Source organism: Rattus norvegicus, chromosome 17, assembly GCF_021556685.1.
Source record: "Rattus norvegicus strain SHRSP/BbbUtx chromosome 17, alternate assembly SHRSP_T2T, whole genome shotgun sequence".
NCBI classification, from domain to species: Eukaryota; Metazoa; Chordata; class Mammalia; order Rodentia; family Muridae; genus Rattus; species Rattus norvegicus.
Genome location: NC_141550.1, coordinates 56,630,956 through 56,655,009, shown reverse-complemented (window position 1 = coordinate 56,655,009; position 24,054 = coordinate 56,630,956). Strand labels below are relative to the sequence as shown.

General features: G+C 39.2%; 1 pseudogene; it reads right to left on the bottom strand.

Annotated features, from left to right (window-relative positions):
- Positions 1-2,406: 2,406 nt before the first annotated feature.
- Noc3l-ps1 (NOC3-like DNA replication regulator, pseudogene 1) lies at positions 2,407-4,732 on the bottom strand (annotated as a pseudogene).
- Between the last annotated feature and the right edge of the window lie 19,322 nt (positions 4,733-24,054).

Here is a 24,054-nt window from a genome sequence, read left to right as displayed (position 1 = left end):
CTTTTTACTACAGCTGGATTTCTCAATACAAGAATAACATAAGCCATGAATTTACTTTTGAGTTCTTTAGTAACCACATTAAATGTATGAAGAAGCACAAAAAATTAAGAAGAAATATAAAATTAATTTTAAGAATATCTTTAAACACTTCAGATAAAATATTATTATTTCAATATTAAATTTAGCATGAAATTACTGAGATATTTCACGTTCTCTTTATAAACTGTTTTGGGGATAAACATTTCCTACAAGTGTCTTAATTCAGAAAAACTACATTTTATGTTTCAATCGTCACATGTAGTTCTTTGTTAAACTATTGAACAGGTTTGTCACGAATAGCACAAGAATGGAATGCTCCTTGACATTTGAAAGAGATGGGGGCAGGAAGGAAAAAGAATGAAATTTATGGGCAAAATAAAGGACTTTGATGACTTCTTTTTTTAAAACTTTTTATTGATTCTTTGTGAGTTTCACATCATGCACTCCAATCCCACTGATCTCCCAGTACCTTCATATCTACCCTCTGCTATTGCAACCTTGCTGCAAAAGAAAATAAAAACAAAAATTAAAAAATAAACAAACAAAACAAAATATAGAAAATATCTTGTTGTGAAAGTTATACTGTGTCACAGTGTGTTCCCACAGTATATCCTTTTGTTTATACATCTTTACTGGCAAATATTAATTCCAATGAGTCATTGATCTCGTTTGAGGCCTCTGCTTTAAACTCCACTATCAATACTGGATCCTTATGGGGATTCCTCTTGGATAACTGTTGTTGCCCTGTGTCATGGAGATCCTACAGTTTTGGAACAGAAGGACTGACCCTTTCACATGCTCCAGCAGTTCATAGATGATATAGATTTTTGTGGTGGGCCAACTCAAAGCAGTCTTAGATCTGGGCCTGTGAGATAGATGAGTTGCTCAGCCTACCAGCTCTCTCATATCTACACCACCAGGGTGAGCCCTCCAGTATTGGTCTCGCTAGGTCACCTAATGCTTCAGCTATCAGGGCCAGGGTCAGCTTTTACTCTTATGCCACTAGGGCCAGTCACCTACACCCATACCCACACCACTAGACCCAGCTCTGTGTTACTCAAGCAAGTTTCAGGGCACACTCTACAGAGTGCTACAACCACTGAGGGGTAGGGACAGTTTTCCTGGTCTCCTGATCTTGGGGCCAGCTCTCCAGACTACTAAAGGTGATGAGGGGCATGGGTGGGAGTGGAAGGAAGGTATCACCTCCAGGCCCATGCCACATCATAGTAGATGAGTGGTGGAGTTAGCTCTCTTGTGCTCGGACCCTTGAGGCCAGTTTACCTGTACCCTCATCACTAGGGTCAGCTCTACTGTGTTGTTCAGGCAAGGTGCAGGATCCACTCCCCATGTGCTGCAGCCAGTGAGGAACATGGACCACTCTCCTGTTCTCATGACCCAGGGGTCAGGTCTCCTGACTACTGCCAATAGAGAGGGGTGAGGGGTGGCTGGGGTTCATTACTTCTGTACCCATGCCACCTCTTGGCAGATGAGTGGGGGAGGGAGCAGTTCTTGCAAGCTCATGCCTTCAGGGCCAGTTCTCCTTCCCACTACTGTGCTGTTCAGGCAAGGTGCAAGGCCTTCTTTCCAAAGTGATGCAGCTGGTGAGAAGTGGGGCCAGCTATGAACAGCCCTTGTACATCTATGTGGTTCTAGACAGTAGCCCAGACCAGGGATGCCCACATGGTCTTTGGTGGTAATATGAGCACAGACCCATTCTGCTGCATGGCCATGGACCCAGATACGGCCCTTAGCAGCAGCAGCACTGGCTGGGACCTCACCATGGCCTCAAGTGGCAAGGCTGACTCCTCATAACAGGCTGTTCCTCTCCACTCTCGCTCCAGTTCCATCTCTCTTCATGATACTCAGACAGTTCTGCCTCTCTTTCTCCTGCTGCAGGCCTCTAAGTGTGGCTGGTGGGTCTCTAGATGTCTTCCTCCTCAGCACTGTGTGTTTTTTTTTTAATCACAAGATCAATTTTATTTGCTTTTGTCTATGGTACTACAATAACAATATTTATTTAGTTATAAAGAGAATTTAATATCTGTTTAGGTTTTGTGGACTTAACATATACTGGAGTCACCTGAGAAGAGGAAATCTCAACTGAAGAACTGCCTCCATTGGACTAGACGATGCATGTCTGTAGGGCATTTAGAGAATTCATGACTGATGGGCAGTGCCATTTCTAGACAAGTTGGTGTGGACTATATAAAAAAACTGAGCAAGGCATGAAAAGCAAGCCAATAAGCAGTGTCTTCTGTGGTCCTGCTTTAGTTCTCATATCATTGTTCTTAGGAAGTCTTCTGTGTACAAAAAGAAAAAGGCTGTCACATATCTGTATACGCACTTTCAAATATATGACTCATTTTACTACCATGATGATGTTTTCAAACACTTGGTGAAATCCAGTAGTATTTCCGTAACAGCTTCATTACAGTATCTTTTGATTAATTGATTTAAATCTTCATTCAAAAATGAGGCTCCTTGTAAAAATTTATCCTTCTTTTTGAAGTTTGAAGATTCAACAGGTGGGTTGAATGTCACTGCTGCCATGCTGTAAGTCTCAAAAAGTTCAACTGCAGATCTTCAGCTCAGCTCAGGCTGAGGACCTCAGAGCCTTCGGATGGTGCCCCAGTACACAGATTTGCTCCAAATCTTTGCACAATGGGATGGTAATGTCTACGAAGTTCGTGTAGCTTCCACAGTGCAGTGTTCTTTGCATTACAGTACTCTGGTTCCTCCAGCTCAGGTAGAGACACTCTGCTGCCCTGAGACTAAGAGATCTGGGTGAAGTATGCATCACCATCCTGGTGGTTGCTGAAAGGCCAATGCTTGAATTTGGAAGAACTGCAGAGCAAGCATACAAAGGTGTTTGATGAAGGCAAGAGCACATTGATGAGAAACCTGCTTTCTGCACTTGCTTATCATGACATCAAGGCAGTGGAGCACAATCTCAGTACCTTCGTCGGTAGCACCTGCATGTACTGTGAACAGTGTCTTGTAGAGATGGTGTATAGAACATCAAGTCAATATTTAAAACATCACCTTGTCCAGAAAGAATATGAAAAGCAGTTTGAACACAGTGAAGACTTTCTTGATTCAATGAGGGTGTGGAAAACCACTAATAAATCATCAAAAAACTCTACATTTATAAGATGTGCAAACTTGGCGAGAACTTCTAGAACCACATGAGCTCTGAGCCTTCTTCAATATTCTGAAGTAGGTCACAAACACAATATTCAGAGTCTCTGTGTGCAGTTTCAGCTTTCTCTCAGTGCTATCCAAAGCTTCAGCCTCCCAAAGTTTCCGTTCGAGTTTCTCTTCGGCTTTCTTCCACTTTCTTTGCATTCTTGATAGAGTTTTTCTCTTTTCCTCGAAAGTCATGAATTTTTTTGGTTTGTTAATGTCTTCTGTATTTCTTTTTCACTTCCACTTCCTTGATTTGCAGGTATGAAAATGTTTTTAACATCTCTGACCTAACTTCGTAATTTCTGCCCTTTACAAAACTGGAGATCACTTTAGTTACACTAAGAGAAGCTTGCCCTAATTTATCTTATTTAAAGAGTTTCTTTACTGCTTTGCAACACATTTCAGGTACTGAATTTGGTCCATCATTCATCAGAGGGACAATCAGTACAATGATGTTGTTGTGAAAGTTAAAATGGGGCAGGGGCTCCAACAGCTCACACAGGCTCCTAATTGCCACCTCAGCCGGCCCTTTGTAGGCCTTTGAGAACACCATGTTGCTTTTCTTCAGCTTTTCTTGCTTCCAGCCTTTAATTAATTGCTCCAGATTTTCCAAATAAAATTTGTATTGGCTAACCAGGCCTTCTTCAGATTCTCTTAACTTCTGGGTTTCTTTAAGGATCTTGGTAGATTTTTCTGCTTCGGTTAGGGGCAGGATTTTATACAAGGGAGTGATGTACTTAAACAGCTCAATCAGTGAGATGATAACCAGCTCCTGGTCAGTGACAGCCACATCGGGGACCTGCTCCATCGGCCTGGCATGCAGCTCTTTCAGTTTTTTTTAATGACTTTCTGGATGTGACAGAATAGCAGATGCCAAGGTTGCAATCTGAATTTTCTTGTTCTGCAGTTTCTTCTTTCTCTCGATCACATGCTCTTCTACGGTCAGCTCTTGCCTGGGGTCGTCCATGACCTCAACTTCCAGCTCTTCTTCATCCTCTTTTTCTTGCTGGATGCCGATGACTGGCTTCTCCCGAGTCAGTCCACTCTTATCCTTGATAGGAAGCAGGGGCATCAACTCCTTCTCTGTTGCAGTTTGCAGAGTTCTTGGCACTTTTCATATTTCTCTATCACACTCTGATGCTTTAGTTTCTTGATGTGAACTGGTTCACTAGAAGAAAGATCTCTTCTGAGAAAAGATTCTTTTTACTCTAAATCTTTCATTAACTGTAAGTCATCCTCATCCATCATAACTAAAGGAACGGCTTCTTCCTCTTCCCTCTCGATCCTTTTAACTGGTTGTTTGTTCTCTGGTCCTCCAATGGAATGGGTTTTTTAGACACAGAATCTTTTACAACTTGTCTTAATTTCCTCTGCTCTTTTTGATACTTCTTGATAGTACTTTGTTGTTTAAAATGCCTGTTTTTTAGTTTGTTTTTAAGTTTTACTTTACTAGTTTTTATAACTTGCAAAAGCTTGAGACCTGCTTTTTATTTCTTCTTGCCTTCATCCTTAGGCCTGAAAGGAGTGCCACAGACAAGATCACCCAGAGTGAGGGACACATAGGAATGCGGTAGAAAAGACACATGTGCCTAAAGCTCCACCTTTCTCAAGCTGGAAGCCACTTTCAACATGTGTTCTTATGGTGGCAGGCAGGTCTATGGATGCCCTCCACTACCCTTGCCATGTGGCATTAATGACCTAATTTTTTAATTAAAATTCTTACTTTTTTAGTCAATGTTGGCTGCTTACACATTTCTAGATAACAGTTAGTATATTGAGATTTTCTAATGTTTTCTTTTTCTTTCCATGTATTGTGCCTTTAGAAACTTAATTTATATGCACACTTTCATTTTTAGCAACACTTTCGTTAATTCTTCAAAAATTTCCTACAATGTTTTAAATATATTCAACCTCCTCCACTTAACTCCTCCCATTACTTCCTCTTCATTCTCCCATGCCATCTAACCAAAATTTAAGAAATCTTTTTTTTGTTGTTTTTTTTTCTTGCTTTCCTTATTGAGTTTAGTTTGTGTTGCCCGGGTAGTCTTGGGAGTGAGATCTTCCTTGGTGTGTGATTGACTACTGGGAGTCACATCATTAAAAACAAAAACAAACACACAAGCAAAAACCTGACTTTCTCTCTCTCAGCAGGAATTAAATACCAATATCTCCTTAGTTAGTGTTGGGATTTCAGGATCACCATTCCTGAGTCTGTATCAGGATTTTGTCTAGCTGTAGCTTATGAAGCTTTTGTGCATGCTGGCAAATTTGTGTGGTCATCTATCCTGTTATGTCTAGAAAATACTGTTCATTATATTGTTGACTGCCTCTACTTCTAATAATCTTTCTGCCTCCTGTTCCATTAAAATCCTGAAGCCTTGTAGAGAAGGGTGTGATATGAATGTTAAGTTTGGAGTGAGCATGCCACAAGATTTTATTTTTTGCATGTTGAACAGTTGGGGTTTTCTGTGTTAATTGTCTTCAACTGAAAGGAGAGCTTCTCTGTTAAGAGCTGAAAGATGTTCTACACTATGAGTATAATAGTAAATCATTAGGATTTATTTTAATACTGTATCAATTTGGCAGAATAATAATATTTGGGTTCTTCCCTAAGGCATATTATCTACCAAGTCACAGATCCTGGGCCCTTTTAACAGTGCCAGTTATGTATTCCATCTCATGGATTTGACCTTAGATCCAATTGTAAAGTAGTTGATTATTACCATAATATTCATATCACTACTGCACTAGTAGGTACATCATGTCAAACCTGTGTGGTGGCTTGCAGATTAAAGATTACATTTCTCCAGTAGGAATGTGTATAACACTTCTCAGCACCATGAACACTAGGCAGTAAGAGTAAAGTTTCTAAATGAGTACCAGCTTGATTTCTCTATGTTTGAAGACTCAACTGTGTGTTGTCTTCAGCTAACCGTGTGTACTGGTGATAGTATATAATGTTTGGGAGTTCATGTAACCTCCATTGGCTAACAACACAAAAAGAGATAGCTTATTCCTGGTACTAGGGTTCTTTTATTAGTTATTTTGTTATTTATATTTCAAATGTTATTCCCCCTCTTAGTTCCCTCCCCAAAACCACCCCCACTCCACCCCCTTCCTCTGCTTCCAGGAGGGCTCCCCCACCCCCACCCACTCCTGCCCCACTGCCCTATCATTCCCCTATGGTGGGGCATCAGCCTTCACAGGACCCAGGACTTCCCCTCCCATTGATGCCAGACTGGGCTTTTTATTTGCTAGCATTTGTATGTCTAATTAGAGTATTGTCCCTGATTATAGGTAAATTCTATGAAATCTTTTTCATATATGTGTATATATGTATTTTATGAAGCTTCTATAGTAGTAGATATCCATATGGATTTTTCAAAATGCCTTCAGTGTTAGTTATCCTCACTGATGTTCCCTCCTTTACACTGTCTTCCCATCCCCTTATAGAGATTTAAATCTCATGTTTTATTATTTTCCTTTAACTCTTAATATTGCTGTGCTACCAGAGTCCAATTCAGAAAGTTCTTTCCTGTGACAAAAGGTTCAAGGTTTCTCTCTACTTTTTCCTCTATCAGATTCAGGGTATCAGGTCTTATTTCCAGGTCCTTGACCTAGTCGATGTAGACTTGTGTAGGGTGTGAGATGAGAATATAGTTTCATTCTTTTTTATATACTTATCCAGTTTGAACAGCATTATTCATTGAAGATACTGTTTTTTCTTCGTTGTGCCTTTTTTGCTTCTTTGTTAAAAATCAGGAAGCTGTATGTGAACTTACATCTAGAACCTCCATTTATTTTACTGGTAAATGAATCTGTTTAAATGCAGTTCCATTCTGTTTTTATGACTATGGCTATAACTCTTTTGACAAATGTCACGTCTTCTCTTAGCTCCCAGGTTATTGAAATATACCCAACCATGCTAGAATAAAGAAAAAGCTGAGGCCCTGGTTCCAGCCAGAGGTAGAGCTTATCTGCAGGAAATATTTATAACTATCTTACAGGAAAGACTAGAGCTGAGACAATCATGATGGTCAGGGCCATGTACTGACTAGAATTGCTTATTCAAGCATATCTTTATTCTATATTTAAAGCTAAACTTAAATCTGGGGATAGAGATTGGCAGTAGAGTGCTTGCAAAGCACATGAAGGTCTCAGTTCACTTCCTAGCACCAAAAAGAAAATTCAATTATGCTAATACCCAGAAAATAGACACAGGAGATAGTCATTGGGCCTTTTTCACCCTTCTTCCTATGGTTATGTTGAATAAATCTCATTTTTATTATTCACTATTTAGGTGTGAACCTAAGTTGTAAGAGCTGTCATGCTCTGATGTTCTAATTCTAGCAACAAAGTTGGTATTATACAGGACTATCCTCTGGGACAAACTGCTATCATCCTCACAAATTCAGCTGAACCTGGTCACAAAAGCTCACAACAGCTGGATTTATTGTTGTTTGGTGTTTCCTCTTAAGAGGAAATGTAAGGAAGCTCATGGGATCTTCATCTATCTTTCTCAATCACTTTCTCCAACTCATTGTATGAAAGACGACTTTAAGTGTATCTGTGTTCTTCAGGTCTCTGAAGTGCTAGAGTACAAAGTCTAAAAGGACTAGATGAGGAAACTCTATCTAAATAACCATGGAGGATTCATCATTCCTCCTGGGTGCAAATTTAATGTGGCTGCTTTAAGGTCACCCATACTCTTTATTACAATTTCTTACACATTGCTCTATAAGAAAGTCTAATAAACACATTGGTTCTCCAGACACACTTTGGTGGTATTGCACCCTGGTTTATCATTGAGTGTCTTAGAGAAGGTGTAGACATTTTTTGATATTTTATTAAGTTCCCCAAAGGGAATGGATTTGAGCAGATGGAGTACAAGGATCATGGTAAACTACCATCATGTAAAACCTGGGGAGTCACTGGGACTTCCACCGGCAGCCATGATGGTGGTGGTGCTCATGTAGGAAGCCACTATATTTTCTACAACAAGGCTTCCTTTGTGACCAAAGACCACTCTTCTGTCACAACTGGGCATGTAGTTTCATTGAGACTTCTAAGTCTGGCAAGTGTTTTGGTTTGACCAAGAGCTAGGAAGCTTTAAGACCCAAACTAAGATTTTGAATCCTGATGTGAAAAACAAAAAAGGTTGGTCAGAATTACTCCATTGATGCCATTGATAACAACTGATAATCTTGAGAAGCTTATAAACTGAGCCATCAAATATTCATATAGGAATATTTATGCAAATAAAAATATTTTTCTTGATGTCCTCATGCTTTGCAATGGGCACCATCATCTCAAACACTGAGATAATGGGCCGTGAAATTCAGCATCATAACACGCAGCATGTCACTTAAAAGATGAGTCTACATTTCCCCTGTCCACAATTTTTTCTCTCAGCAACATTTGTGAACCAGATTTCATCCGTTTTCTCATTTGTTACCTATTTTTGCATGGTTAACCTCAAACCAAAAGCCTTTGGTGATTCAGAGGAAAGCAGCTAGTCAACTACATGAAGGTCTGTAGGGAAATGTCTGTTCCAGTTTCTTTTCTGTTGCTATGATAAGACATTTTGACCAAAAACCAGACTGTGGAGTAAAGGGTTTATTTTATTCACACTTCCAGTTCATAGTCCACTGTGGAGGGAAGTCAAAGGAGGAATCTGACGTAGTAAAGGGAGGGATATGCTTGCTGGTTTTCTCTGGGTCATTCTGCACAGATGTATCCCTTAGACCAACTACTGACTGCAGTTACCAGATTAGCACTCATTTTTAGATGATTCTAGACTGTGTCAAGTTGACAGTTAATGCAAACTATGACTGTTCTTCACTGCCTGCTCTCTGTTGGGAAAGTGAAAAAAAACTCTTTAATCTTAGAAAACTAACAGGCTAGCATGAGAATGATAAAAATCTTCAGGACCAAAGTATGTGAAATGTAGGCAAAACTATCTTCAGATTAATCAGGTGCTCAGCAGAGACTTGGATAGCCTGCCAGCCAGTGAATGAGAAGAAGATTACACAGTAAATTTAGAGGAGTTGAAAGATTTGGTTAGCACAATGTACTCTCTCTATAGAGGCTGCCCTTAGGGCTGTGAGCTAATTTCTCTAAGGAATGTAGGATTCTTCTGATGAACAGAAGAAGAGAAAGGAGTCACTCACCTTAATCTTAAAAAAATTGTGGGATTTTTTTCTGGTTCTGCTAAACTTGCCAGCCCCATTTCCATATCTAGTCATCAGAGCTGTTTGTCAGGATTAACATTTTATTTCATTGTTCCTGTCCAAAACTGACCAACAGTGTCTTCACACATCTTTTTCATCCTGATTTTAAGATCTCATGGTTGTGGTCTTTTTAGAATCATTTGAGTCTTCACATTGGCTTTTTGTACCTTATTACAATTTAATAATTTTGTCCTTATTCTCCAAACATGGAATGCCTCCCAACTTCCAGAAATTAGAATTTTTTTTTGAGATAGGGTGTGTGTAGCTTTGGCTGTTCTGTAGCTTGCTCTGTGTACTAGATTGTTCTCAAACTTAGAGATTTGCCTCCCTGTGCCTCCCAGGTATTGAGATTAAAGGTACATGCCACTGTCATCCAGCTTGAAATTAGATTTTTCTATTCATATTTCTGGAGATAATTTAGGTACTCTACCAACAGAAAACATTTAAGTCTAAGGGAATGTCTCTCTTAAGCTTTATCTGGCTGTTAGTGAACATCTGGAACATTCTATACTGCATAAGAAAACATGTGTAGACCTGATTCCAGACCCTGGAAGTGTTTATAAGAGTCTCTTATGTCTAATGGTCATAGTCTTGGATCATTTTGGAAGTGTGCTTTGGAGCCCTTTCATTCAGAATTTCCCATGTAGTTGCCTACTGCACACATTTGAGTGTACAGTGAAGTAAAAGGTGCCTTTGATAAATCTGTGGAATAGATTATGGATGACCAAATGTAAGAGACAACCAACTCTTCTCTATGGAAAGTATCCATGAGCCTTTTATGACAGAATTTAATTTTCTTAGGACAATAGATGAGTGTGTGGTTGGATATGTGGACTTCTTTGAGGATTAGGCATTAGTTTAAATGATTCAGTATCTTATGACATGATGATCCAATTATTGATACACAAAATTCAGCTATTGCCAGTGAAGTAGGCCATATCCCATGGTAAGATTTTTGATGTTTTAAAACCCCAATATGCAAGGTTGTTGAGTACAAAGTTCATGACTATGAGTCAGAAAACTCAAGGAAGACTTAGACCCAAAAGAACACTCTGACCAGAGAAGCTCTTAAACTCATCTCAGATTGTATAAATACCCTAGTTCTCAGATAAGGACAGATAAAATACCTCTGAATATTGTAATTATCTATTCATCTCACCAGTTCTTAAAGTGTAACAAAAGAATTCTCTCTGGCCTATATAATAAAAGCATCACTAATGGTAGGGTAGGAGCACAGTGAGAAACCAACTGCCTGCTACTCATGTAACAGAGAAAATCTTTGATATCATCCAGATTTCCAGCAGGTCTGCCCACCTCTAAATTGTACCAGATTTCATGACAGCAATCACAGGAATATATGTAGCTTGCAAACAAAAGATTCCTGTTTGAAAAAAATCCATCCTTTAAGAGAACCAGTTCTACCAGGAACCAAAGTTAAATCAGGAACAGATAAACCATTTAACAACCCCATATCTCCAAAAGAAAGCAGTTATTAAAGGTCTCCCAATCAAAAAGAGCCCAAGACCAGATGGGTTTAGTGCAGAATTCTATCAGACCTTCATAGAAGACCTCAAACCAATATTATCCAAACTATTCTACAAAATAGAAACAGACAGAGCACTACCAAATTCCTTCTATGAAGCCACGATTACTCTTATACCTAAATCACACAAAGACCCAACAAAGAAAGAGAACTTCAGACCAATTTCCCTTATGAATATCGAAGCAAAAATACTCAATAAAATTCTTGCAAACCGAATCCAAGAACACATCAAAATGATCATACATCACGATCAGGTAGGATTCATCCCAGGAATGCAGGGGTGGTTCAATATACAGATAGATATCCATCAACGTAATCCACTATATAAACAAACTCAAAGATAAAAACATTCTAGCCTGGCTCTCTGTAGTCAAATAGTACACCATTCAGAAGGTTTGAATCTGTTCAAATAGTCCCAAACAAGTAAAAATGACTTGCTGTTTATTACCTAGGAAAGTCATAATGAGTGAAATGTGCTTGCTCAATCATTACACTCTTAAAAAAAACAATTCACAGCATTTTTTCATATACATATCATTGGCTATGGGAAGATTTTAAAATTAACTATAATTCACTGAGTGTGATCTCCAGAGATAATTTTGCATTAATTACACTTAATCTGCAAATTCCATCCATTGTGTGATAGAAAAGTTTTATTGTTAAATGCTTGGAAGATGTGGTGTCTCCTGTATCTTTCTGGAAATTAATGATGGTATAATAAGGGTGTTTACAAATTATGTTCCATTATGTTGAAGAAACTTGTTATGTTCTAATGCTTTCAAGGCTTTTTAAATCCAGCAAATTTATGTACATGACCTATTGATGCCCCTTAAAACCTATGTTATTTATCATGGTCTTTGGGAAAGGCTGGGAACTGAACAACTCAAAGACAGAGCCTGAGACTTCAAACTTAGTGTCTGCAAGCCGCTGCATACTAATCTTTCTTGACTGGATCCAAGACATACCGAGAAAGAAGCACTGGCTAATCACACAGATTGCTAGATGCACCAACAGCTCTCCTATATCATTAGGAGCCACTGAATATGCAGTACATGTTGGGTCCTCACATAGAGAGTATTTCATCACAACTACCAAATACCTGCCTTCTTTTGGCTTCAACTCTTGAGCATTATCTTTCAAAATGTTTGAAATTAGAAAGAGAAGTGATTCCTTATTTTTGGTATTTGAACCCCATCATCTACAAAATGGGATCTACGTGGAATATTTCTGTGTGGCAGAGTAAAAAAAATCTGTGGTAAGAGGTATTGTAAAATCCTTAGATGATGCTATGGGACATCATCTCAATGCTGAGTGCAATTGTTACCCTTAGGGATAACAACTGTTACTTGCACTGTGAAGGAGCTGAAGCTTATTGAATGTAAAATAGTGATGCTATTTTGAACGATGTCTACACAAGATGTGTAACATATGAATTCATCTTGGAATTACAGCGATAAAGATGGAAGAAATGAAGAAATTTGATTAGTGGGTTGAAAGACTTCATGTTTAATGTGAAGATGCACACATGTTTATTTAATGAGAACTCAGAATAGCTCTACATTTTCAATATTCAGTATTCAGGAAAATAAATGGATGCTGGTGACTTGGTTTAATTCCTTCCTGATTCTAACCTAAAGAATAATGTGATATGATTAGGGAAGATTTACTTTACTTTCGTTTGTTAAACTTCTAAAAGTTGGTACCTGCATTTATTTCACTGCACTATAAGAATTGTAATCAGATACACAAAATTCTAAATCTACCAAAATGCTTACCTATAAAAGCTCAGGGAAGCATAAGTTTTATATTCTCCCTAATTCCAAACTGGATGTGTAGTGATTAATGATGAGAAAGGATATAGCATGTTTTAATTAAGTATAAGGGGAAATAAGGTAGAATGAATAAGACCAGATAAGAAATTATGTTAATAAAGTCAATTTCTACGCAATTCACTACATTTTTTTAAATTAAAGACAATCTCATGTAAATTGAAAAGGTACATAGAACAATGAAGAGTTCAGATGTCCAAGGCAATATTTTAAAAGAATACTATGGGGAGGTTTTTGCTTTATTGGACCAAAGAACCAGGAAGAAATTATGCAGCAATTCATGAGCTTCTTCTAGGTTTTCTTGCTAATTTATTATTTTTTAATATATACATAACCTCTATCTTAATATCATTCTTAGCATCATATACACATGATTTTAAAGCATTACATGTTTTTTGCATACACATCTACTCAGACTTTTATAAATTAACATTTGTATACTAAGTATTAGATATAGTCCCATTATATTTAGTTAATTTTATACAAGAGACAAAATATTTAGGAAAACATATTGCATAATAATATGCTTATTTTGGCCCATTGGAAATTTAGAATGAGAGCCCATCCAATTTTCCTTTAAGGGTTTAGGATAAGCCCTTCCACCCTGTTAACCTAAATCAAGAGCCTGGAGAGCTATATTTCAGTACATTTTTTGACGATACTTAACATAATGATGCATGAACTTAACATCCTGGCATTATCTACTTTCCATGTTGGACAGTGGCTAAGGTTACACAACCTTATAAAGTCTTTAAAATAGATTAAATCATGTTATAATACTATATGTCAATGTGCATTATATTCTATTCTTTTTTTTTTTAAATTGGCCAATGGTAGGGTTTTTTTTTTATTTATTAACTTGAGTATTTCTTATATACATTTCGAGTGTTATTCCCTTTCCTGGTATCCGGGCAAACATCCCCCTCCCCCCTCCCCTTCCTTATGGTGTTCCCCTCCCAACCCTCCCCCCATTGCCACCCTCCCCCCAACAGTCTAGTTCACTGGGGGTTCAGTCTTAGCAGGACCCAGGGCTTCCCCTTCCACTGGTGCTCTTACTAGGATATTCATTGCTACCTATGAGGTCAGAGTCCAGGGTCAGTCTATGCATAGTCTTTAGGTAGTGGCTTAGTCCCTGGAAGCTCTGGTTGCTTGGCATTGTTGTACATATGGGGTCTCGAGCCCCTTCAAGCTCTTCCAGTTCTTTCTCTGATTCCTTCAACGGGGGTTCTATTCTCAGTTCAGTGGTTTGCTGCTGGTATTCGCCTCTGTATTTGCTGTATTCTGGCTGTGTCTCTCAGGAGCGATCTACATCCGGCTCCTGTCAGTCTGCACTTCTTTGCTTCATCCATCTTGTCTAATTGGGTGGCTGTATATGTATGGGCCACATGTGGGGCAGGCTCTGAATGGGTGTTCCTTCAGTCTCTGTTTTAATCTTTGCCTCTCTCTTCCCTGCCAAGGGTATACTTGTTCCCCTTTTAAAGAAGGAGTGAAGCATTCACGTTTTGATCATCCGTCTTGAGTTTCATTTGTTCTAGGCATCTAGGGTAATTCAATCATTTGGGCTAATAGGCACTTATCAATGAGTGCATACCATGTGTGTTTTTCTGTGATTGGGTTACCTCACTCAGGATGACATTTTCCAGTTTCATCCATTTGCCTATGAATTTCATAAAGTCATTGTTTTTGATAGCTGAGTAACATTCCATTGTGTAGATGTACCACATTTTCTGTATCCATTCTTCTGTTGAAGTGCATCTGGGTTCTTTCCAGCTTCTGGCTATTATAAATAAGGCTGCTATGAACATAGTGGAGCATAACATAAACCTCTTGATTCTTCTTAGTGTGGAGAATGACTGGGTATTAAGAGGTATTTACCACATTGTTTTCATTTATTTATTTATTTATTTATTTATTTATTTATTCATCCATTCATTCACTTTATATCCGAATATCCACTCCCCCTCTCCTTCCAGAGCTCTCCCACCCCAGAGCTTCTCTCCCACTCCTCCCTCCCAATCTCCCCTGGGAAAGGGGAGATCTTTCTGGGTATCACCTGACCCTAGCAGCTCAGGTCTCTGCAGGACTAGGCACATCCTCTTCCACTGAGGCCAGCCAAGGCAACTCTATTAGGGGAACAGGATCCAAAGCCAGGAAACAGATTCAGGGACAGCTCCTGCTCCAGGTTTTAGGGGGCACACATGAAGATCAAGCTTCAAATTGCCTACATTTGTGCAGGGTGGTGGTGGTGGTAGGAACCAATGCCAGGTCTATGGTTGGTGATTCAGTCTCTGGGAATACCCAAAGCTCCAGGTTGGTTGAGTTTGTTGGCTTTCCTATGGAATCCCTATCCTCTTTGAGTCTCTCAATCCTTCCTCCAAAACTTCCACAGACACCCTGAGCTCCATCAAATGTTTGGCTGTGCATCTCTGCATTTGTTTCCATCAGCTGCTGGGTGAAGCCTCATAGGACAGTTATGCTAGGATCCAGTCTGCAAGCATAACAGGGTATCATTAATAGTTCAGGGTTTGTTCTTGCCCATGATATGGGTCTCAATTTGGGCAAGTTGCTGTTGGTTGACCATTACCTGTATCTCTGCTCCATTTCTGTCCCTGTACATCTTGTAGGCAGGACACATTTTATGTCAAAGTCTTTTTGCGGGTGTTGCTGTCCTTATACCTCCATTGGGAGTCTTCCTGGCTACAGGAAGTGGTCTTTTGAGGGTGTGAGTCTGAGATAGAATATTCCCCATAGACTCCTTGGGGCTTTGCACATCATGTCCCAGGACTCTGGCATGCCCTAGAGATTCCTCCCCATCTCTGATTTTCTTTCCCTCTCCTCTGCTCTTCCTAGACCTGATCCCCTCCCTTGCCCCATTGCCTTCCCCATACCGTCTCCCATCCAGTTCTCTCTCACTATCCATCTCCAATATCTATTTTTTTTCGGAGCTGGGGACCGAACTCTGGGCCTTGCGCATGCTAGGCAAGCGCTCTACCACTGAGCTAAATCCCCAACCCCTCCAATATCTATTTTATTTCCCCTTCTGAAGAAAGATTCAATCATCTTCCCTTGGAGCCTCCTTATTTGGCTTCTTTTCAGTCTGTGTATTGTAGGGGGATTATCTTGTACTTTATGGTTAATATCCACTTATAAGTGACTATGTACCATGCATGTCCTTATGGGTCTGGGTTATTTTACTCAGGATGATATTTTTTAGTTTAGTCCATTTGCCTGTAAAATTCTTTATGTTCTCTTTTTAAGTATATGCTTTATTTGTTTACATTCCACATGTTGCCTCCCTTCCTTGTTTTCAAAAGTTGATCAGTATTCCATTGTGTAAATGAACATTTTCCTCCATTCTTCAGTTGAGGGACATGTGTGTTGTTTCCGGTTTTTGACTGTAATAAAGAAAGCTGCTGTGTACATAGCTGGGCTAGTATTTTTGTGGAATGGTGGAGCATCTTTTGGGCATATGCCTAGGGTTATATAGCTGATTTTGAGGTAAAACTATTCCCAGTTTTCTGAGAATCTGCCAAATTGATGTCCAGAGTAGTTGCCACATTTTCTAGGTATCACATGACCCTAGCAGCTCAGGTCTCTGTAAGACTAGGCACATCCTCTTCCACTGAGGCCAGCTAAGGCAACCCTGTTAGGGGAACAGGATCTGAAGCAATGGGGGAGTGTTCCCCTTGTTCCACATCCTGATCAGCCTGTGCTATCACTTGAGTTTTTGTTCTTAGCCATTCTGATGGGTGTAAAGTGGACTTTTAGAGTTGTATTGCTTTGCAATTCCTTGATGACTAAGATTGTTAACATTTCCCTAAGTGTTTCTCAGTCATTGAGATTCCTCTGTTAAGAATTCTGTTTAGGTCTGTACCCAATTTTTTAATTGGTTTATTTTGGTTGTTGGTGTCTAACTTTTTTGAGTTCTTTATATATGTTGGATATTAGCTACCTGATAAATGTAGGGTTGATGTAAACTGTCATTTTCTCCTATTGACAGTGTTCTTTGCCTTACAGAAGCCTTTTCAGTTTCCTGAGGTCCCATTATCAGATGTTGATTCTGGTGCCCGAGCCATTGGTGCTTTGTTCAGGAAGTTTTTTTCCTGTACCAGTAAGTTCAAGACTACTACTTACTTTGTCTGTGTTCTACTAGATTTAGTATATATGCTTTTATATTGAGGTCTGTGATCCACTTGGACTTGTTTTTCAGGGTAATAAATATGAATCTATTTGCATTCTTCTATATGCAGACCTCCATTTAAAGCAGTGCCATTTGTTGAAGATCTTTCCCTTTTCCACTGTACAGTTTTGGATTCTTTGTCAAAAATCAAGTGCTTGAAGGTACGTTGGTTTATTTCAGGATCTTTGGTTGATTCCATTGATCAACTTGTCTGTTTCTATATTAATACCATGCAATTTTTACCACTATTGCTCTATAGTACAGTTTGTTTCAGGAATGGTGATTACTTTAGAGGTTCTTTTATTGTTCAGGATTGTTTTAGCTATCTTGTGTTTTTTTGTTTTTCCATATGAAGTGGAACAAGGTCTGTAAAAAATTATGTTGGAATTTTGATGGGAATTTCATTGGATCTGTATATTGCTTTTTGGTAAAATGGTGTTTTCACTATGTTAATCTTACCAATCCATGAGCAAGGTAGATCTTTCCATCTTCTGATGTCTTTCTCAATCTCTTTCTTTAGAGACTTGAAGTTCTTGTCATACAGGTCTTTCAATTGCCTAGAGTTACACCATATTATTTGTGGCTATTGTGAAGGGTGTTTCTCCCTAACTTCTTTCTCATGCCATTTATTCTTTGTGTAAAGAAGGGCTACTGATTTCTTGGATGTAATTTTATATCCTGCCACTTTGTTGAAGGTATTTATCAGCTGTAGGATTTCTCTGGTAGACTTTTTGGAGTCACTTATATATACTATGATATCATTTATGAAGATCAAAACATTGACTTCTTTCTTTCCAATTTGTATCTTGATCTCCTTTAGTTGTCCTATTACCCTAGCTAGAACTTCAAGTACTATGTGAGAAAGATAGGGAGAGAGTTGACAGCCTTGTCTTGTCCCTGATTTTAGTGGAACTGCTTTAACTTTCTCCCCATTTAATCTGATGTTGGCTTTCGGTTTACTTTATTATTGCCTTTATTGTGTTTTGGTATTTTCCCTGTATCCCTGATCACTCCAAGACGTTTAATTTGAAGGAATGTTCGATATTGCCTGTACCGGCTGGTTTTGTGTTTCAACTTGACACAAGCTGGAGTTATCACAGAGAAAGAAACCTCAGTTGATGAAATGTCTCCATGAGACCCAGCTGTAAGTCATTTTCTCAACTAGTGATCAAGTCGAGAGGACCCATCCAATTGTGGGTGGTGCCATCCCTGGGCTGGTAGTCTTGGGTTCTATAAGAGCAAGCTGAGCAAGCCAGGGGAAGCAAGCAAACTAGTAAGTAACATCTCTCCATGGCCTCTGCATCAGCTCCTGCTTCATAACCTGCTTGAGTTCCGGCCCTGACTTCCTTTGGTGATGAACAGCAATGTGGAAGTGTAAGCTGAGTAAACCCTTTCCTCCCTAACTTGCTTCTTGGTCATGATGTTTGTACAGGAATACAAACCCAGATTAAGACAAATTGGTACCAGGAGTGGAGTATTCCCATGACAATCTGACCATGTTTTGAAGAGGACTGTGGAAAGACTTTGGAACTTTGAGTAAGAAGAATTATTGGAATGTTAAGAGGTTTGTGGAATGTTCTGTAGGAGCTTGGAAGATAATGTTGAGAACAGTGCACAGGGGCCTGGCTTGTGAAATTTCAGAGGAAAGATTAAAGATTCTAATCGGGGCTGTTGGTGTTTTGATTGTGAAGATTCTGTGGTTTTGGGGATGAATAATCAGCTTCGATTAACAAGATACCAGAACTGCTAAAGCAAAGCCTTTGCATTACTGGAACTATTGATGCTGGTCAGCTGGAGCTAAGAATTAGTGGTGATTAAGAAGAGACCAGCATCACTGAGGTGAAATCATCTGGCAAGTGTTTTCTGAGAGCAAAAAGAGGCTGCATTCCAGAGATAGCCAAGGTTGTATCTCATGCTGCGGTTGGACTTGGTAGTGTGAAAGAGTCTGGTTGGTGGTACTGGTTTTGAGGCCATGAAGGGGTCATAAAGAGCACCTGAGACTGGACACTGAGAGGACATGGAAGGCCATTGGTGAGGTGCAGCTTCAGTTGCAATTGATGGCCCAGGACTTAAGAGGTCATGTAAAGGAGTTGAGGATTACACCAGGAAGAGAGCCTATGAGAGACTATTGGTGAAGCCTAGTTGCAGTGGAAGACAGCAGTGTTTTGGAGATGCCAGTACCATGGGATGATCACTAAGAACAGAAGCAGCAGTGAGGTACTGGCAGCTGGAGCCTAGAAGACAAGGTGTATGCAAAAAAGGGCAGAGCTGGAGAGGTGACCCAAGCCCTTGGAGGAGCTCAGAAGATCATGGGTGGATCCCAGGTTTTAGACTGTTAGAGTTTGATTTCGCTTTTGATTTTGACTGTGCCCTGATATTTTTCCCTTTTGAAGGAAGAAAGTATTTGAGTGGAGTCCACAGGTAATAGACTTTGAATTGTAAGATGACTTTGAATTTTAAAAGATATTGGATATTTTAAAGGGATTGAAAATTTAATATGTAAAGACTGTGGGATTCTTAAAGTTATTTAGATCTTGAGGATGAATAAGAACATAAGGGTTGAGGCTTAATAGTGATTTGTTTGTGTGTCCAGTTGACAAGGGGTCAATTTTACTGGCTGGTTTTATGTGTCAACTTGACACAAGTTGCAGTTATCACAGAGAAAGGAGCCTCAGTTGAAGAAATGCCTCCATGAGACCTAGCTGTAAGTCATTTTCTCAACTAGTGATCAAGTGGGAGGACCCAGCCCATTGTGGGTGGTGCCATCTCAAAAAAAATAATACACAAACATACATAATTGTTGAGGTAAATTTCCAACCCCAATAAGCCTGTGCAAAAAACACACAACTCAATTATAATATTTATAAATAGCACACCTAGATTGGGCTGATTCACCACTCTACTGCTCTATTCCTCATCTATGAAATCCCTTGCTACGTGCATTTCCTCTAGGCCATGTGCTCCTCTTCCTTCCATCTCCTTTGTCTCCTCTGTCTCCTTGTCCTCCCCCACCCCCCCACCCCTGCCAACTCCTCCTCTCCCTCTCTCTAAAACTCCCAGTCCCAACTTTTTTTCCCACTGTTCAATCACAGGATCTAGCCTTTATTTGACCAATTAAGATTTCACCTGAAATCATCTGAGTACATGATCTACTCTGTCTCATCGGGGGAACCTTTCTTCAGGGAGCAAAATTAGCATCAAAACAAAACAGCAATCAAAAACACAAAATAACACAATAATTTTAACAAATTTCAAAAATTAAAATAGTAGCATAATTTAGAAACATTTTTCTTCTTGAAGTAAAAACATTACCTAATAGAAGTGAGCTAATTTGCCAGAGGTTAAGTTTAGAATGAAATTAAGTACTAAGGCTGTCTTTTCCACTGGCATGGAGTAGGATGAGCATGAGAGATACTCCTGGATTCCTGCCTCTGACCCTAGCATTTCTGTTCTTTGTGGAGCCGCATGTACACAGCAGCTGAAAACACACTGCCTGAAATGTAGGAGGATTCAAAGTACTCATATGAACTATTTTCTTTATTTACATTCCAATTGTTATCCCCTTTCCCAGTTTCCCTTCCAGAAACATCCCATCACATCCCCGTACCCACAGTCTCCATGAGAGTGCTCCCCTACCCACACACTTCCCTGCCCTGGCGTTCCCCTACACTGGGGCATCAAACCCTCTCAGGACCTAAGGCCTCTCTTCCCATTGATGCCCAACAAGGCCCATCCTCTGCTATGTATGAGGGTTGAGTCAGGGGTCGCTCCATGTGTACTCTTCGGTTGGTGGGTTAGACCCTGGTTTAGACCCTGGGTTGTCTGCTTGGTTCATATTGTTCTTTCTGTGGGGATGCAAACCCCCTCAGCTACCCCAGTCCTTTCTCTAATTACTCCATTGGGAACCCTGTTCTCAGTCCAATGGTTGCCTTCAAGCATATGCCTCAATATTTGTCATGTTCTGGCAGAGCCTCTCAACAGACAGCTCTATCAGGCTCCTGTCAGCATGCACCTCTTGGCATCCCCATTAGTGACTGGGTTTGTTGACTGCATGTGGGATGGATTCCCATGTATGGCAGTCTCTGAATGGCTGTTCCTTCAGTCTCTGCTTCACACTTTTTCTCCATATTTTCTCCTGTGAGTATTTTGTTCCCCCTTCTAAGAAGGATTGAAGCATCCACACATCTTTCTTCTTCTTGCACTTCATGTGGTCTATGAATTGTATCTTGAGTATTCTGAGCTTTGGGGCTAATAACTATTTATCAGTCAATACATATCATGTGTGCTATTTTGTGATTGAATTACCACACTGGGGACGATATTTTCTAGTTCATCTATTTGCCTAAGAATTCCATGAGTCATTGTTTTTAATAGTTGAATAGTATTCCATTGTGTAAGTGTACCACATTTTCTGTATCCATTCCTGTGTTGAAGGATAACTGGGTTCTTTTCAGCTTCTGGCTATTATAAATAAGGCTGCTATAAACATAGTGGAACATGTGTCCTTGTTATATGTTAGAGCACCTTTTGGATATATGCCCAAGAGTGGTATAGCGGGGTATTCAGGTAGTGCAAAGTCCAATTTTCTAAAGAACCATCAGACTAATTTCTGGAGTGGTTATACCAGCTTGCAATCCTACCAAAATGGAGGACTGTTCCTATTTCTCCACATCCTCGCCAGCATCAGCTGTCACCTAAGGTTAGCCATTCTGACTGTTATGACGGGGATTCTCAGCTTTGCTTTGATTTGTATTTCCCTGATGACTAAGGATTTTGAACATTTCTTTATGTATTTCTCAGACATTCGATATTTCTTGGTTGAGAATTCTTTGTTTAGCTCTGTACCCCATTTTTAATAGGGTTATTTGATCTCTAGAGTCTAACTTCTTGAGTTCTTTGTATATGTTGAATATTAGCCCTCTATCTGATGTAGGATTACTAAAGATCTTTTTCCAATCTAGTAGTTGACACTTTATCCTATTGACATTATCCTTTGCCTTACAGAAGCTTAGGAATTTAATGAGGTCACATTTGTTGATTGTTGATCTTAGAACATGTGCCATTGGTGTTCTGTTCAGTAAACTTTCCCCAGTGTTCAAGTGTTTGAGCCACTTCCCCATTATTTCTTCTATTAGTTTGAATGTATCTGGTTTTATGTGCAGGGCCTTGATCTACTTGGACTTGAGCATTGTACAGGGTGATAAGAATGTATCAATTTGCATTCTTCTACATGCAGACCACCAGTTGGACCAGTACCATTTGTTGAAAATGCTGTCTTTTTTCCATTGGATGGTTTTAGCTCCTTCGTCAAAGAACAAGTGACCATAGGTATGTGGGTTCATATCTGGGTTTTCCACTTTATTCCTTTGATTGGTCCACCTGCCTCTGTACCAATACCATACAGATTTTGTCACTATTGCTCTGTAATATAGCTTGAAGTCAGGGATGGTGATTCTACCTGTAGTTTTTTTTTATTATTGTTGAGAATAGTTTTTGCAATCATATGTCTTTTATTATTCCAAATGAATTTGAAATTTCTCTTTCCAACTCTAGAAAGAATTGAGTTGGAATTTTGATGGAGATTGCATTGAATCTATAGATTGCTTTCTGCAAGATGGCCACTTTTACTATACTAATCCTGCCAATCCATGAGCATGGGAGATCTCTCCATCTTCTGAGATCTTCTTTGATTTTGTTCTTCAAAGACTTGAAGTTCTTGTCACACAGATCTTTCACTTGCTTGGGTAGAGTCACACCAAAGTATTTTATATTATTTATGACTGTTGTAAAGCATTTCAATTCCCTAATTTCTCCCTCAGTTTGAGCCTTCCTCTACTCAAAGGATAAACAGGCTGAAGGAGATAATTTTATATTCTGTTTGAGATAATTTTATATCCAGTCAATTTGCTGAAGATTTTTAATCAGGTTTAGGAGTTCTTTGGTGGAATTTTTGGGGTCACTTAATTATACTATCATATCATCTGCAAATAGTGATATTTTGACTTCTTCCTTTCCAGTTTGTATCCTGTGAACCTCCTTCTGTTATCTGATTGCTATCTCTAGGACTTCAAGTACTATATTGAATAGGTACTTGAAGAGAGTTTCTATCCTTATCTAGTCCCTGATTTTAGTGGAATTGCTTCAAGTTTCTCTCCATTTAGTTTCATGTTGGCTACTGGTTTGCTATGTATTGCTTTTCCTATGTTTCCTAGGTATAGTCCTTGAATTCCCGGTGTTTCTAAGACTTATATCATAAAGGGGTGTGAAATTTTGTCAAATGCTTTCTCAGCATCTAATGAGATGATCATGTGGTTTTTCCTTTGAGTTTGTTTACAAATGGATTACGTTGATAGATTTCTGTATATTGAACCATCCTGGCATCCCTGGGTTAAAGCCTACTTGATCATGATGGATGATCGTTTTGATGTGGACTTGGATTCAGTGTGTGAGAATTTTATTGAGTATTTTTGCATTGCTATTCATAAGGAAAATTGGTGTGAAGTTGTCTCTATAGTGTGGCTTAGGTGTAATTTTGGCTTTAAAGAATGAACTGGGTAGTGTTTCTTCTGTTTCTGTTTTGTGGTAATGTTTGAAGAGTATTGGTATTTGGTCTTCTTTGAAGGTCTGATAGAATTTTGCACTAAACCCTCTGGTCCTCGATTTTTTTTGGGGGGGGGGAGATTTTAATGGCTGCTTCTATTTCTTTAGGTGTTGTGGGACTGTTGTAGATGGTTTATTTGATCCTGATTTAACTTTGGTTCCTGGTACCTTTCTAGAATTTCATCCAGATTTTCTAGTTTTGTTGATTGTAGGCTTTTGTAGTAGAATCTCATAATTTTTTTGAATTTCCTCCGTTTTTTTTTTTTTTGTTATGCCTCCCTTTTCATTTCTGATTTTGTTAATTTGGATACTGTCTCTGTGCCCTCTGGTTTGTCTGGCTAAGGTTTTATCTATCTTGTTGATTTTCTCAAAGAACCAGCTCTTGGTTTTGTTGATTCTTTGTATAGCTCTTTTGGTTTCTACTTGATTGATTTCAGCCCTGAGCTT